The sequence below is a fragment of the Vicugna pacos genome, unplaced genomic scaffold, assembly GCF_048564905.1.
Source record: "Vicugna pacos unplaced genomic scaffold, VicPac4 scaffold_19, whole genome shotgun sequence".
Lineage (NCBI taxonomy): Eukaryota > Metazoa > Chordata > Mammalia > Artiodactyla > Camelidae > Vicugna > Vicugna pacos.
Window position 1 is genome coordinate 9,804,219 of NW_027328740.1, and position 17,625 is coordinate 9,821,843.

Genomic DNA, 17,625 nt, shown 5'->3' on the forward strand with positions numbered 1-17,625 from the left:
GAGGCCAAATGGTAGCGAGTGTCCCCGATGGACTGAGGAAGTATTTAGATGAATTCTCCATAAAGGGAAACACCTGAGCACCCATTCATCTGCGTGGATTGGGGCTTCAAATCTCCCCACCACACAAGGTTGGGTTCCAGTATCCTGAGGGTGGGGTAGTTCCTCCAACTGACATCAGCGTCTTGGTTTTAATAGAATCCCTTTGCTTGTCTTCCCTGATGGTTTGCCTAGGCCAGTGTGTGGTTGAAAGTGGGATTTGGGATCTAAAACTAAGTATTAGCGTGTGCCTCTCCATGGGTAGTGGAGATGTTTAAACTACAACCCACAACTTGGGAATTACTGTGACCCCTGAAAAATGCGTGTGCTGTTTCCCCACATCCAGCACACACAGGAAGAAGTGTTCTGGGGTTCTGAGTGTGGGGAGGTTCCTCCAACAGACAGCAGCACCTGGGTTTTAATAGAATCCCTTAGCTTGACTTCCCTAAGTGTTTTCCTAGGCCTAGCAGTAAGCGATGGTGGGGGATGGGCTCTAAAGCCAAGTATTAGCGAGTGCATCTCTGTGGGTAGTGGAGGGTTTTAAACTACTTCCCCAACCTTGGAACACCTGTGCCCCATAAAGTTGCGTGGAATCTGTTTCCCCACCTCCAGCACACACACGGAGACGTGCTCAGGTATCCTGATTGTGGGGAGGCTCCTCCAAATGACAGCAGCGCCTGGATTCTTATAGAATCCCTTAGCTTGCCTTCCCTGATGGCATGCCTAGGCTGGAGAGTGGGGGAAAGTGGGGGTTGGGCTCTAAACCAAGTATTAGCGAGAGCCTATCCATGGGATGTGGGTTTTTAACCTACAACCCACAACCATGGAATAAATGTGCCCCCTGAAAGATGCTTTGACTGTTTCCCTACATCCAGCACACACACGAAGATGTGTTCTGGTATTCTGAGTGTGGGGAAGTTCCTCAAACTGACAGCAGCACCTGGGTTCTATTAGTATCCCTTAGCTTCTGTTCCCTGAGTTCTTTTAGGCCAGGCCATGAGGGAAAGCTGGGGGTTGGGCTTGGAGGCCACGTAGCAGTGAGTGCCCCCTGATCCATTGAGGAAGTACTTAGAGGACTTCTCCCTAAACGGAACACCTTTTCCTCCATTCATCTGGGTGCAGTGGGGCTGCACATCTCTCCCACACCTAAGAATGTGTTCTGGAATTCTGAGTGCAGGGAAGTTCCTCCAACTGACAGCAGCGCCTGGGTTCTAATTGAATCCCTTTGCTTGTCTTCCCTGATGGAAAGCCTAGGCGGGAGTGCGGGGGACAGTGTGGTTTGGGCTCCGAAACCAAGTATTTGCGATGACCTCTCTATGGTTTGTGGAGCTGTTTAAACTACATCCCTAACCTGGGAACACCTGTGCCCCCATAAAGATCCGTGGAGTCTGTTTCCACACCTCCAGCACACACACGAACACTTGCACAGTTATCCTGAGAGTGGGCAGCCTCCTCCAACTGAGAGCAGGGCCTTGGTTCTTATAAAATCGCTTAACTTGTCTACCCTGTTTGGTTGCCTGATACGGAGTGCTGGGGAAAGTGTGGGTTGGGCTCTAAATCCAAGTATTAGCGAGTGCTTCTCCATGGGATTTGGAGGTTATGAACCAAAACCCCACAACATGGGAATACCTGTGCTCCTTGAAAAAAGCGTGGACTCTGTATCCCCACCACCAGAACACACATGAAGAAGTTTTCTGCTATCCTGAGTGTGGGCTGGCAATTTCAGGTGACAGAAGCGGCTGGGTTCTAAAAGAATCCCTTAGCTTGTAATCCCTGAGTGTTTCCCTGGGACTGACTCTGAGAGAAACCTGGGGGTTGGTCTTTGAGGCCAAATGGTAGCGAGTGTCCCCGATGGACTGAGGAAGTATTTAGATGAATTCTCCATAAAGGGAAACACCTGAGCACCCATTCATCTGCGTGGATTGGGGCTTCAAATCTCCCCACCACACAAGGTTGGGTTCCAGTATCCTGAGGGTGGGGTAGTTCCTCCAACTGACATCAGCGTCTTGGTTTTAATAGAATCCCTTTGCTTGTCTTCCCTGATGGTTTGCCTAGGCCAGTGTGTGGTTGAAAGTGGGATTTGGGATCTAAAACTAAGTATTAGCGTGTGCCTCTCCATGGGTAGTGGAGATGTTTAAACTACAACCCACAACTTGGGAATTACTGTGACCCCTGAAAAATGCGTGTGCTGTTTCCCCACATCCAGCACACACAGGAAGAAGTGTTCTGGGGTTCTGAGTGTGGGGAGGTTCCTCCAACAGACAGCAGCACCTGGGTTTTAATAGAATCCCTTAGCTTGACTTCCCTAAGTGTTTTCCTAGGCCTAGCAGTAAGCGATGGTGGGGGATGGGCTCTAAAGCCAAGTATTAGCGAGTGCATCTCTGTGGGTAGTGGAGGGTTTTAAACTACTTCCCCAACCTTGGAACACCTGTGCCCCATAAAGTTGCGTGGAATCTGTTTCCCCACCTCCAGCACACACACGGAGACGTGCTCAGGTATCCTGATTGTGGGGAGGCTCCTCCAAATGACAGCAGCGCCTGGATTCTTATAGAATCCCTTAGCTTGCCTTCCCTGATGGCATGCCTAGGCTGGAGAGTGGGGGAAAGTGGGGGTTGGGCTCTAAACCAAGTATTAGCGAGAGCCTATCCATGGGATGTGGGTTTTTAACCTACAACCCACAACCATGGAATAAATGTGCCCCCTGAAAGATGCTTTGACTGTTTCCCTACATCCAGCACACACACGAAGATGTGTTCTGGTATTCTGAGTGTGGGGAAGTTCCTCAAACTGACAGCAGCACCTGGGTTCTATTAGTATCCCTTAGCTTCTGTTCCCTGAGTGTTCTTTTAGGCCAGGCCATGAGGGAAAGCTGGGGGTTGGGCTTGGAGGCCACGTAGCAGTGAGTGCCCCCTGATCCATTGAGGAAGTACTTAGAGGACTTCTCCCTAAACGGAACACCTTTTCCTCCATTCATCTGGGTGCAGTGGGGCTGCACATCTCTCCCACACCTAAGAATGTGTTCTGGAATTCTGAGTGCAGGGAAGTTCCTCCAACTGACAGCAGCGCCTGGGTTCTAATTGAATCCCTTTGCTTGTCTTCCCTGATGGAAAGCCTAGGCGGGAGTGCGGGGGACAGTGTGGTTTGGGCTCCGAAACCAAGTATTTGCGATGACCTCTCTATGGTTTGTGGAGCTGTTTAAACTACATCCCTAACCTGGGAACACCTGTGCCCCCATAAAGATCCGTGGAGTCTGTTTCCACACCTCCAGCACACACACGAACACTTGCACAGTTATCCTGAGAGTGGGCAGCCTCCTCCAACTGAGAGCAGGGCCTTGGTTCTTATAAAATCGCTTAACTTGTCTACCCTGTTTGGTTGCCTGATACGGAGTGCTGGGGAAAGGGTGGGTTGGGCTCTAAATCCAAGTATTAGCGAGTGCTTCTCCATGGGATTTGGAGGTTATGAACCAAAACCCCACAACTTGGGAATACCTGTGCTCCTTGAAAAAAGCGTGGACTGTGTATCCCCACCACCAGAACACACATGAAGAAGTTTTCTGCTATCCTGAGTGTGGGCTGGCAATTTCAGGTGACAGAAGCGGCTGGGTTCTAAAAGAATCCCTTAGCTTGTAATCCCTGAGTGTTTCCCTGGGACTGACTCTGAGAGAAACCTGGGGGTTGGGCTTTGAGGCCAAATGGTAGCGAGTGTCCCCGATGGACAGAGGAAGTATTTAGATGAATTCTCCATAAAGGGAAACACCTGAGCACCCATTCATCTGCGTGGAGTGGGGCTTCAAATCTCCCCACCACACAAGGTTGGGTTCCAGTATCCTGAGGGTGGGGTAGTTCCTCCAACTGACATCAGCGTCTTGGTTTTAATAGAATCCTATTGCTTGTCTTCCCTGATGGTTTGCCTAGGCCAGTGTGTGGTTGAAAGTGGGATTTGGGATCTAAAACTAAGTATTAGCGTGTGCCTCTCCATGGGTAGTGGAGATGTTTAAACTACAACCCACAACTTGGGAATTACTTTGACCCCTGAAAAATGCGTGTGCTGTTTCCCCACATCCAGCACACACAGGAAGAAGTGTTCTGGGGTTCTGAGTGTGGGGAGGTTCCTCCAACAGACAGCAGCACCTGGGTTTTAATAGAATCCCTTAGCTTGACTTCCCTAAGTGTTTTCCTAGGCCTAGCAGTAAGCGATGGTGGGGGATGGGCTCTAAAGCCAAGTATTAGCGAGTGCATCTCTGTGGGTAGTGGAGGGTTTTAAATTACTTCCCCAAACTTGGAACACCTGTGCCCCATAAAGATGCGTGGAATCTGTTTCCCCACCTCAAGCACACACAGGGAGACGTGCTCAGGTATCCTGATTGTGGGGAGGCTCCTCCAAATGACAGCAGCGCCTGGATTCTTATAGAATCCCTTAGCTTGCCTTCCCTGATGGCATGCCTAGGCTGGAGAGTGGGGGAAAGTGGGGGTTGGGCTCTAAACCAAGTATTAGCGAGAGCCTATCCATGGGATGTGGGTTTTTAACCTACAACCCACAACCATGGAATAAATGTGCCCCCTGAAAGATGCTTTGACTGTTTCCCTACATCCAGCACACACACGAAGATGTGTTCTGGTATTCTGAGTGTGGGGAAGTTCCTCAAACTGACAGCAGCACCTGGGTTCTATTAGTATCCCTTAGCTTCTGTTCCCTGAGTGTTCTTTTAGGCCAGTCCATGAGGGAAAGCTGGGGGTTGGGCTTGGAGGCCACGTAGCAGTGAGTGCCCCCTGATCCATTGAGGAAGTACTTAGAGGACTTCTCCCTAATCAGAACACCTTTTCCTCCATTCATCTGGGTGCAGTGGGGCTGCACATCTCTCCCACACCTAAGAATGTGTTCTGGAATTCTGAGTGCAGGGAAGTTCCTCCAACTGACAGCAGCGCCTGGGTTCTAATTGAATCCCTTTGCTTGTCTTCCCTGATGGAAAGCCTAGGCGGGAGTGCGGGGGACAGTGTGGTTTGGGCTACGAAACCAAGTATTTGCGATGACCTCTCTATGGTTTGTGGAGCTGTTTAAACTACATCCCTAACCTGGGAACACCTGTGCCCCCATAAAGATCCGTGGAGTCTGTTTCCACACCTCCAGCACACACACGAACACTTGCACAGTTATCCTGAGAGTGGGCAGCCTCCTCCAACTGAGAGCAGGGCCTTGGTTCTTATAAAATCGCTTAACTTGTCTACCCTGTTTGGTTGCCTGATACGGAGTGCTGGGGAAAGTGTGGGTTGGGCTCTAAATCCAAGTATTAGCGAGTGCTTCTCCATGGGATTTGGAGGTTATGAACCAAAACCCCACAACATGGGAATACCTGTGCTCCTTGAAAAAAGCGTGGACTCTGTATCCCCACCACCAGAACACACATGAAGAAGTTTTCTGCTATCCTGAGTGTGGGCTGGCAATTTCAGGTGACAGAAGCGGCTGGGTTCTAAAAGAATCCCTTAGCTTGTAATCCCTGAGTGTTTCCCTGGGACTGACTCTGAGAGATACCTGGGGGTTGGTCTTTGAGGCCAAATGGTAGCGAGTGTCCCCGATGGACTGAGGAAGTATTTAGATGAATTCTCCATAAAGGGAAACACCTGAGCACCCATTCATCTGCGTGGATTGGGGCTTCAAATCTCCCCACCACACAAGGTTGGGTTCCAGTATCCTGAGGGTGGGGTAGTTCCTCCAACTGACATCAGCGTCTTGGTTTTAATAGAATCCCTTTGCTTGTCTTCCCTGATGGTTTGCCTAGGCCAGTGTGTGGTTGAAAGTGGGATTTGGGATCTAAAACTAAGTATTAGCGTGTGCCTCTCCATGGGTAGTGGAGATGTTTAAACTACAACCCACAACTTGGGAATTACTGTGACCCCTGAAAAATGCGTGTGCTGTTTCCCCACATCCAGCACACACAGGAAGAAGTGTTCTGGGGTTCTGAGTGTGGGGAGGTTCCTCCAACAGACAGCAGCACCTGGGTTTTAATAGAATCCCTTAGCTTGACTTCCCTAAGTGTTTTCCTAGGCCTAGCAGTAAGCGATGGTGGGGGATGGGCTCTAAAGCCAAGTATTAGCGAGTGCATCTCTGTGGGTAGTGGAGGGTTTTAAACTACTTCCCCAACCTTGGAACACCTGTGCCCCATAAAGTTGCGTGGAATCTGTTTCCCCACCTCCAGCACACACACGGAGACGTGCTCAGGTATCCTGATTGTGGGGAGGCTCCTCCAAATGACAGCAGCGCCTGGATTCTTATAGAATCCCTTAGCTTGCCTTCCCTGATGGCATGCCTAGGCTGGAGAGTGGGGGAAAGTGGGGGTTGGGCTCTAAACCAAGTATTAGCGAGAGCCTATCCATGGGATGTGGGTTTTTAACCTACAACCCACAACCATGGAATAAATGTGCCCCCTGAAAGATGCTTTGACTGTTTCCCTACATCCAGCACACACACGAAGATGTGTTCTGGTATTCTGAGTGTGGGGAAGTTCCTCAAACTGACAGCAGCACCTGGGTTCTATTAGTATCCCTTAGCTTCTGTTCCCTGAGTTCTTTTAGGCCAGGCCATGAGGGAAAGCTGGGGGTTGGGCTTGGAGGCCACGTAGCAGTGAGTGCCCCCTGATCCATTGAGGAAGTACTTAGAGGACTTCTCCCTAAACGGAACACCTTTTCCTCCATTCATCTGGGTGCAGTGGGGCTGCACATCTCTCCCACACCTAAGAATGTGTTCTGGAATTCTGAGTGCAGGGAAGTTCCTCCAACTGACAGCAGCGCCTGGGTTCTAATTGAATCCCTTTGCTTGTCTTCCCTGATGGAAAGCCTAGGCGGGAGTGCGGGGGACAGTGTGGTTTGGGCTCCGAAACCAAGTATTTGCGATGACCTCTCTATGGTTTGTGGAGCTGTTTAAACTACATCCCTAACCTGGGAACACCTGTGCCCCCATAAAGATCCGTGGAGTCTGTTTCCACACCTCCAGCACACACACGAACACTTGCACAGTTATCCTGAGAGTGGGCAGCCTCCTCCAACTGAGAGCAGGGCCTTGGTTCTTATAAAATCGCTTAACTTGTCTACCCTGTTTGGTTGCCTGATACGGAGTGCTGGGGAAAGTGTGGGTTGGGCTCTAAATCCAAGTATTAGCGAGTGCTTCTCCATGGGATTTGGAGGTTATGAACCAAAACCCCACAACATGGGAATACCTGTGCTCCTTGAAAAAAGCGTGGACTCTGTATCCCCACCACCAGAACACACATGAAGAAGTTTTCTGCTATCCTGAGTGTGGGCTGGCAATTTCAGGTGACAGAAGCGGCTGGGTTCTAAAAGAATCCCTTAGCTTGTAATCCCTGAGTGTTTCCCTGGGACTGACTCTGAGAGAAACCTGGGGGTTGGTCTTTGAGGCCAAATGGTAGCGAGTGTCCCCGATGGACTGAGGAAGTATTTAGATGAATTCTCCATAAAGGGAAACACCTGAGCACCCATTCATCTGCGTGGATTGGGGCTTCAAATCTCCCCACCACACAAGGTTGGGTTCCAGTATCCTGAGGGTGGGGTAGTTCCTCCAACTGACATCAGCGTCTTGGTTTTAATAGAATCCCTTTGCTTGTCTTCCCTGATGGTTTGCCTAGGCCAGTGTGTGGTTGAAAGTGGGATTTGGGATCTAAAACTAAGTATTAGCGTGTGCCTCTCCATGGGTAGTGGAGATGTTTAAACTACAACCCACAACTTGGGAATTACTGTGACCCCTGAAAAATGCGTGTGCTGTTTCCCCACATCCAGCACACACAGGAAGAAGTGTTCTGGGGTTCTGAGTGTGGGGAGGTTCCTCCAACAGACAGCAGCACCTGGGTTTTAATAGAATCCCTTAGCTTGACTTCCCTAAGTGTTTTCCTAGGCCTAGCAGTAAGCGATGGTGGGGGATGGGCTCTAAAGCCAAGTATTAGCGAGTGCATCTCTGTGGGTAGTGGAGGGTTTTAAACTACTTCCCCAACCTTGGAACACCTGTGCCCCATAAAGTTGCGTGGAATCTGTTTCCCCACCTCCAGCACACACACGGAGACGTGCTCAGGTATCCTGATTGTGGGGAGGCTCCTCCAAATGACAGCAGCGCCTGGATTCTTATAGAATCCCTTAGCTTGCCTTCCCTGATGGCATGCCTAGGCTGGAGAGTGGGGGAAAGTGGGGGTTGGGCTCTAAACCAAGTATTAGCGAGAGCCTATCCATGGGATGTGGGTTTTTAACCTACAACCCACAACCATGGAATAAATGTGCCCCCTGAAAGATGCTTTGACTGTTTCCCTACATCCAGCACACACACGAAGATGTGTTCTGGTATTCTGAGTGTGGGGAAGTTCCTCAAACTGACAGCAGCACCTGGGTTCTATTAGTATCCCTTAGCTTCTGTTCCCTGAGTGTTCTTTTAGGCCAGGCCATGAGGGAAAGCTGGGGGTTGGGCTTGGAGGCCACGTAGCAGTGAGTGCCCCCTGATCCATTGAGGAAGTACTTAGAGGACTTCTCCCTAAACGGAACACCTTTTCCTCCATTCATCTGGGTGCAGTGGGGCTGCACATCTCTCCCACACCTAAGAATGTGTTCTGGAATTCTGAGTGCAGGGAAGTTCCTCCAACTGACAGCAGCGCCTGGGTTCTAATTGAATCCCTTTGCTTGTCTTCCCTGATGGAAAGCCTAGGCGGGAGTGCGGGGGACAGTGTGGTTTGGGCTCCGAAACCAAGTATTTGCGATGACCTCTCTATGGTTTGTGGAGCTGTTTAAACTACATCCCTAACCTGGGAACACCTGTGCCCCCATAAAGATCCGTGGAGTCTGTTTCCACACCTCCAGCACACACACGAACACTTGCACAGTTATCCTGAGAGTGGGCAGCCTCCTCCAACTGAGAGCAGGGCCTTGGTTCTTATAAAATCGCTTAACTTGTCTACCCTGTTTGGTTGCCTGATACGGAGTGCTGGGGAAAGGGTGGGTTGGGCTCTAAATCCAAGTATTAGCGAGTGCTTCTCCATGGGATTTGGAGGTTATGAACCAAAACCCCACAACTTGGGAATACCTGTGCTCCTTGAAAAAAGCGTGGACTGTGTATCCCCACCACCAGAACACACATGAAGAAGTTTTCTGCTATCCTGAGTGTGGGCTGGCAATTTCAGGTGACAGAAGCGGCTGGGTTCTAAAAGAATCCCTTAGCTTGTAATCCCTGAGTGTTTCCCTGGGACTGACTCTGAGAGAAACCTGGGGGTTGGGCTTTGAGGCCAAATGGTAGCGAGTGTCCCCGATGGACAGAGGAAGTATTTAGATGAATTCTCCATAAAGGGAAACACCTGAGCACCCATTCATCTGCGTGGAGTGGGGCTTCAAATCTCCCCACCACACAAGGTTGGGTTCCAGTATCCTGAGGGTGGGGTAGTTCCTCCAACTGACATCAGCGTCTTGGTTTTAATAGAATCCTATTGCTTGTCTTCCCTGATGGTTTGCCTAGGCCAGTGTGTGGTTGAAAGTGGGATTTGGGATCTAAAACTAAGTATTAGCGTGTGCCTCTCCATGGGTAGTGGAGATGTTTAAACTACAACCCACAACTTGGGAATTACTTTGACCCCTGAAAAATGCGTGTGCTGTTTCCCCACATCCAGCACACACAGGAAGAAGTGTTCTGGGGTTCTGAGTGTGGGGAGGTTCCTCCAACAGACAGCAGCACCTGGGTTTTAATAGAATCCCTTAGCTTGACTTCCCTAAGTGTTTTCCTAGGCCTAGCAGTAAGCGATGGTGGGGGATGGGCTCTAAAGCCAAGTATTAGCGAGTGCATCTCTGTGGGTAGTGGAGGGTTTTAAATTACTTCCCCAAACTTGGAACACCTGTGCCCCATAAAGATGCGTGGAATCTGTTTCCCCACCTCAAGCACACACAGGGAGACGTGCTCAGGTATCCTGATTGTGGGGAGGCTCCTCCAAATGACAGCAGCGCCTGGATTCTTATAGAATCCCTTAGCTTGCCTTCCCTGATGGCATGCCTAGGCTGGAGAGTGGGGGAAAGTGGGGGTTGGGCTCTAAACCAAGTATTAGCGAGAGCCTATCCATGGGATGTGGGTTTTTAACCTACAACCCACAACCATGGAATAAATGTGCCCCCTGAAAGATGCTTTGACTGTTTCCCTACATCCAGCACACACACGAAGATGTGTTCTGGTATTCTGAGTGTGGGGAAGTTCCTCAAACTGACAGCAGCACCTGGGTTCTATTAGTATCCCTTAGCTTCTGTTCCCTGAGTGTTCTTTTAGGCCAGGCCATGAGGGAAAGCTGGGGGTTGGGCTTGGAGGCCACGTAGCAGTGAGTGCCCCCTGATCCATTGAGGAAGTACTTAGAGGACTTCTCCCTAAACGGAACACCTTTTCCTCCATTCATCTGGGTGCAGTGGGGCTGCACATCTCTCCCACACCTAAGAATGTGTTCTGGAATTCTGAGTGCAGGGAAGTTCCTCCAACTGACAGCAGCGCCTGGGTTCTAATTGAATCCCTTTGCTTGTCTTCCCTGATGGAAAGCCTAGGCGGGAGTGCGGGGGACAGTGTGGTTTGGGCTCCGAAACCAAGTATTTGCGATGACCTCTCTATGGTTTGTGGAGCTGTTTAAACTACATCCCTAACCTGGGAACACCTGTGCCCCCATAAAGATCCGTGGAGTCTGTTTCCACACCTCCAGCACACACACGAACACTTGCACAGTTATCCTGAGAGTGGGCAGCCTCCTCCAACTGAGAGCAGGGCCTTGGTTCTTATAAAATCGCTTAACTTGTCTACCCTGTTTGGTTGCCTGATACGGAGTGCTGGGGAAAGGGTGGGTTGGGCTCTAAATCCAAGTATTAGCGAGTGCTTCTCCATGGGATTTGGAGGTTATGAACCAAAACCCCACAACTTGGGAATACCTGTGCTCCATGAAAAAAGCGTGGACTGTGTATCCCCACCACCAGAACACACATGAAGAAGTTTTCTGCTATCCTGAGTGTGGGCTGGCAATTTCAGGTGACAGAAGCGGCTGGGTTCTAAAAGAATCCCTTAGCTTGTAATCCCTGAGTGTTTCCCTGGGACTGACTCTGAGAGAAACCTGGGGGTTGGGCTTTGAGGCCAAATGGTAGCGAGTGTCCCCGATGGACAGAGGAAGTATTTAGATGAATTCTCCATAAAGGGAAACACCTGAGCACCCATTCATCTGCGTGGAGTGGGGCTTCAAATCTCCCCACCACACAAGGTTGGGTTCCAGTATCCTGAGGGTGGGGTAGTTCCTCCAACTGACATCAGCGTCTTGGTTTTAATAGAATCCTATTGCTTGTCTTCCCTGATGGTTTGCCTAGGCCAGTGTGTGGTTGAAAGTGGGATTTGGGATCTAAAACTAAGTATTAGCGTGTGCCTCTCCATGGGTAGTGGAGATGTTTAAACTACAACCCACAACTTGGGAATTACTTTGACCCCTGAAAAATGCGTGTGCTGTTTCCCCACATCCAGCACACACAGGAAGAAGTGTTCTGGGGTTCTGAGTGTGGGGAGGTTCCTCCAACAGACAGCAGCACCTGGGTTTTAATAGAATCCCTTAGCTTGACTTCCCTAAGTGTTTTCCTAGGCCTAGCAGTAAGCGATGGTGGGGGATGGGCTCTAAAGCCAAGTATTAGCGAGTGCATCTCTGTGGGTAGTGGAGGGTTTTAAATTACTTCCCCAAACTTGGAACACCTGTGCCCCATAAAGATGCGTGGAATCTGTTTCCCCACCTCAAGCACACACAGGGAGACGTGCTCAGGTATCCTGATTGTGGGGAGGCTCCTCCAAATGACAGCAGCGCCTGGATTCTTATAGAATCCCTTAGCTTGTCTTCCCTGATGGCAGGCCTAGGCTGGAGAGTGGGGGAAAGTGGGGGTTGGGCTCTAAACCAAGTATTAGCGAGAGCCTATCCATGGGATGTGGGTTTTTAACCTACAACCCACAACCATGGAATAAATGTGCCCCCTGAAAAATGCTTTGACTGTTTCCCTACATCCAGCACACATACGAAGATGTGTTCTGGTATTCTGAGTGTGGGGAAGATCCTCAAACTGACAGCAGCACCTGGATTCTATTAGTATCCCTTAGCTTCTGTTCCCTGAGTGTTCTTTTAGGCCAGTCCATGAGGGAAAGCTGGGGGTTGGGCTTGGAGGCCACGTAGCAGTGAGTGCCCCCTGATCCATTGAGGAAGTACTTAGAGGACTTCTCCCTAATCAGAACACCTTTTCCTCCATTCATCTGGGTGCAGTGGGGCTGCACATCTCTCCCACACCTAAGAATGTGTTCTGGAATTCTGAGTGCAGGGAAGTTCCTCCAACTGACAGCAGCGCCTGGGTTCTAATTGAATCCCTTTGCTTGTCTTCCCTGATGGAAAGCCTAGGCGGGAGTGCGGGGGACAGTGTGGTTTGGGCTACGAAACCAAGTATTTGCGATGACCTCTCTATGGTTTGTGGAGCTGTTTAAACTACATCCCAAACCTGGGAACACCTGTGCCCCCATAAAGATCCGTGGAGTCTGTTTCCACACCTCCAGCACACACACGAACACTTGCACAGTTATCCTGAGAGTGGGCAGCCTCCTCCAACTGAGAGCAGGGCCTTGGTTCTTATAAAATCGCTTAACTTGTCTACCCTGTTTGGTTGCCTGATACGGAGTGCTGGGGAAAGTGTGGGTTGGGCTCTAAATCCAAGTATTAGCGAGTGCTTCTCCATGGGATTTGGAGGTTATGAACCAAAACCCCACAACATGGGAATACCTGTGCTCCTTGAAAAAAGCGTGGACTCTGTATCCCCACCACCAGAACACACATGAAGAAGTTTTCTGCTATCCTGAGTGTGGGCTGGCAATTTCAGGTGACAGAAGCGGCTGGGTTCTAAAAGAATCCCTTAGCTTGTAATCCCTGAGTGTTTCCCTGGGACTGACTCTGAGAGAAACCTGGGGGTTGGTCTTTGAGGCCAAATGGTAGCGAGTGTCCCCGATGGACTGAGGAAGTATTTAGATGAATTCTCCATAAAGGGAAACACCTGAGCACCCATTCATCTGCGTGGATTGGGGCTTCAAATCTCCCCACCACACAAGGTTGGGTTCCAGTATCCTGAGGGTGGGGTAGTTCCTCCAACTGACATCAGCGTCTTGGTTTTAATAGAATCCCTTTGCTTGTCTTCCCTGATGGTTTGCCTAGGCCAGTGTGTGGTTGAAAGTGGGATTTGGGATCTAAAACTAAGTATTAGCGTGTGCCTCTCCATGGGTAGTGGAGATGTTTAAACTACAACCCACAACTTGGGAATTACTGTGACCCCTGAAAAATGCGTGTGCTGTTTCCCCACATCCAGCACACACAGGAAGAAGTGTTCTGGGGTTCTGAGTGTGGGGAGGTTCCTCCAACAGACAGCAGCACCTGGGTTTTAATAGAATCCCTTAGCTTGACTTCCCTAAGTGTTTTCCTAGGCCTAGCAGTAAGCGATGGTGGGGGATGGGCTCTAAAGCCAAGTATTAGCGAGTGCATCTCTGTGGGTAGTGGAGGGTTTTAAACTACTTCCCCAAACTTGGAACACCTGTGCCCCATAAAGTTGCGTGGAATCTGTTTCCCCACCTCCAGCACACACACGGAGACGTGCTCAGGTATCCTGATTGTGGGGAGGCTCCTCCAAATGACAGCAGCGCCTGGATTCTTATAGAATCCCTTAGCTTGCCTTCCCTGATGGCATGCCTAGGCTGGAGAGTGGGGGAAAGTGGGGGTTGGGCTCTAAACCAAGTATTAGCGAGAGCCTATCCATGGGATGTGGGTTTTTAACCTACAACCCACAACCATGGAATAAATGTGCCCCCTGAAAGATGCTTTGACTGTTTCCCTACATCCAGCACACACACGAAGATGTGTTCTGGTATTCTGAGTGTGGGGAAGTTCCTCAAACTGACAGCAGCACCTGGGTTCTATTAGTATCCCTTAGCTTCTGTTCCCTGAGTGTTCTTTTAGGCCAGGCCATGAGGGAAAGCTGGGGGTTGGGCTTGGAGGCCACGTAGCAGTGAGTGCCCCCTGATCCATTGAGGAAGTACTTAGAGGACTTCTCCCTAAACGGAACACCTTTTCCTCCATTAATCTGGGTGCAGTGGGGCTGCACATCTCTCCCACACCTAAGAATGTGTTCTGGAATTCTGAGTGCAGGGAAGTTCCTCCAACTGACAGCAGCGCCTGGGATCTAATTGAATCCCTTTGCTTGTCTTCCCTGATGGAAACCTAGGCGGGAGTGCGGGGGAAATTTTGGTTTGGGCTCCGAAACCAAGTATTTGCGATGACCTCTCTATGGTTTGTGGAGGTGTTTAAACTACATCCCTAACCTGGGAACACCTGTGCCCCCATAAAGATCCGTGGAGTCTGTTTCCACACCTCCAGCACACACACGAACACTTGCACAGTTATCCTGAGAGTGGGCAGCCTCCTCCAACTGAGAGCAGGGCCTTGGTTCTTATAAAATCGCTTAACTTGTCTACCTTGTTTGGTTGCCTGATACGGAGTGCTGGGGAAAGGGTGGGTTAAGCTCTAAATCCAAGTATTAGCGAGTGCTTCTCCATGGGATTTGGAGGTTATTAAGCAAAAACTCACAACATGGGAATACCTGTGCTTCTTGAAAAAAGCGTGGACTCTGTATCCCCACCACCAGAACCCACATAAAGAAGTTTTCTACTATCCTGAGTGTGGGCTGGCAATTTCAGGTGACAGAAGCGGCTGGGTTCTAATAGAATCTCTTAGTTTGTAATCCCTGAGTGTTTCCCTGGGAATGACTCTGAGAGAAACCTGGGGGTTGGGCTTTGAGGCCAAATAGTAGCGAGTGTCCCCTATGGACTGAGGAAGTATTTAGATGAATTCTCCATAAAGGGAAACACCTGAGCACCCATTCATCTGCGTGAAGTGGGGCTTCAAATCTCCCCACCACACAAGGTTGGGTTCCAGTATCCTGAGGGTGGGGTAGTTCCTCCAACTGACATCAGCGTCTTGGTTTTAATAGAATCCCTTTGCTTGTCTTCCCTGATGGTTTGCCTAGGCCAGTGTGTGGTTGAAAGTGGGATTTGGGATCTAAAACTAAGTATTAGCGTGTGCCTCTCCATGGGTAGTGGAGATGTTTAAACTACAACCCACAACTTGGGAATTACTGTGACCCCTGAAAATGCATGTGCTATGTTTCCCCACGTCCAGCACACACAGGAAGAAGTGTTCTGGGGTTCTGAGTGTGGGGAGGTTCCTCCAACAGACAGCAGCACCTGGGTTTTAATAGAATCCCTTAGCTTGACTTCCCTAAGTGTATTCCTAAGCCTAGCAGTAAGCGATGGTGGGGGATGGGCTCTAAAGCCAAGTATTAGCGAGTGCATCTCTGTGGGTCGTGGAGGGTTTTAAAGTACTTCCCCAAACTTGGAACACCTGTGCCCCATAAAGATGCGTGGAATCTCTTTCCCCACCTCCAGCACACACACGGAGACGTGCTCAGGTATCCTGATTGTGGGGAGGCTCCTCCAAATGACAGCAGCGCCTGGATTCTTATAGAATCCCTTAGCTTGTCTTCCCTGATGGCATGCCTAGGCTGGAGAGTGGGGGAAAGTGGGGGTTGGGCTCTAAACCAAGTATTAGCGAGAGCCTATCCATGGGATGTGGGTTTTTAACCTACAACCCACAACCATGGAATAAATGTGCCCCCTGAAAAATGCTTTGACAGTTTCCCTACATCCAGCACACATACGAAGATGTGTTCTGGTATTCTGAGTGTGGGGAAGTTCCTCAAACTGACAGCAGCACCTGGATTCTATTAGTATCCCTTAGCTTCTGTTCCATGAGTGTTCTTTTAGGCCAGGCCATGAGGGAAAGCTGGGGGTTGGGCTTGGAGGCCACGTAGCAGTGAGTGCCCCCTGATCCATTGAGGAAGTACTTAGAGGACTTCTCCCTAAACGGAACACCTTTTCCTCCATTCATCTGGGTGCAGTGGGGCTGCACATCTCTCCCACACCTAAGAATGTGTTCTGGAATTCTGAGTGCAGGGAAGTTCCTCCAACTGACAGCAGCGCCTGGGTTCTAATTGAATCCCTTTGCTTGTCTTCCCTGATGGAAAGCCTAGGCGGGAGTGCGGGGGACAGTGTGGTTTGGGCTCCGAAACCAAGTATTTGCGATGACCTCTCTATGGTTTGTGGAGCTGTTTAAACTACATCCCTAACCTGGGAACACCTGTGCCCCCATAAAGATCCGTGGAGTCTGTTTCCACACCTCCAGCACACACACGAACACTTGCACAGTTATCCTGAGAGTGGGCAGCCTCCTCCAACTGAGAGCAGGGCCTTGGTTCTTATAAAATCGCTTAACTTGTCTACCCTGTTTGGTTGCCTGATACGGAGTGCTGGGGAAAGGGTGGGTTGGGCTCTAAATCCAAGTATTAGCGAGTGCTTCTCCATGGGATTTGGAGGTTATTAACCAAAACCCCACAACATGGGAATACCTGTGCTCCTTGAAAAAAGCGTGGACTCTGTATCCCGACCACCAGAACACACATGAAGAAGTTTTCTGCTATCCTGAGTGTGGGCTGGCAATTTCAGGTGACAGAAGCGGCTGGGTTGTAATTGAATCCCTTAGTTGTAATCCCTGAGTGTTTCCCTGGGACTGACTCTGAGAGAAACCTGGGGGTTGGGCTTTGAGGCCAAATAGTAGCGAGTGTCCCCGATGGACTGAGGAAGTATTTAGATGAATTCTCCATAAAGGGAAACACCTGAGCACCCATTCATCTGCGTGGAGTGGGGCTTCAAATCTCCCCACCACACAAGGTTGGGTTCCAGGATCCTGAGGGTGGGGTAGTTCCTCCAACTGACATCACCGTCTTGGTTTTAATAGAATCCCTTTGCTTGTCTTCCCTGATGGTTTGCCTAGGCCAGTGTGTGGTTGAAAGTGGGATTTGGGATCTAAAACTAAGTATTAGCGTGTGCCTCTCCATGGGTAGTGGAGATGTTTAAACTACAACCCACAACTTGGGAATTACTGTGACCCCTGAAAAATGTGTGTGCTGTTTCCCCACATCCAGCACACACAGGAAGAAGTGTTCTGGGGTTCTGAGTGTGGGGAGGTTCCTCCAACAGACAGCAGCACCTGGGTTTTAATAGAATCCCTTAGCTTGACTTCCCTAAGTGTTTTCCTAGGCCTAGCAGTAAGCGATGGTGGGGGATGGGCTCTAAAGCCAAGTATTAGCGAGTGCATCTCTGTGGGTAGTGGAGGGTTTTAAACTACTTCCCCAACCTTGGAACACCTGTGCCCCATAAAGTTGCGTGGAATCTGTTTCCCCACCTCCAGCACACACACGGAGACGTGCTCAGGTATCCTGATTTTGGGGAGGCTCCTCCAAATGACAGCAGCGCCTGGATTCTTATAGAATCCCTTAGCTTGCCTTCCCTAATGGCATGCCTAGGCTGGAGAGTGGGGGAAAGTGGGGGTTGGGCTCTAAACCAAGTATTAGTGAGAGCCTATCCATGGGATGTGGGTTTTTAACCTTCAACCCACAACCATGGAATAAATGT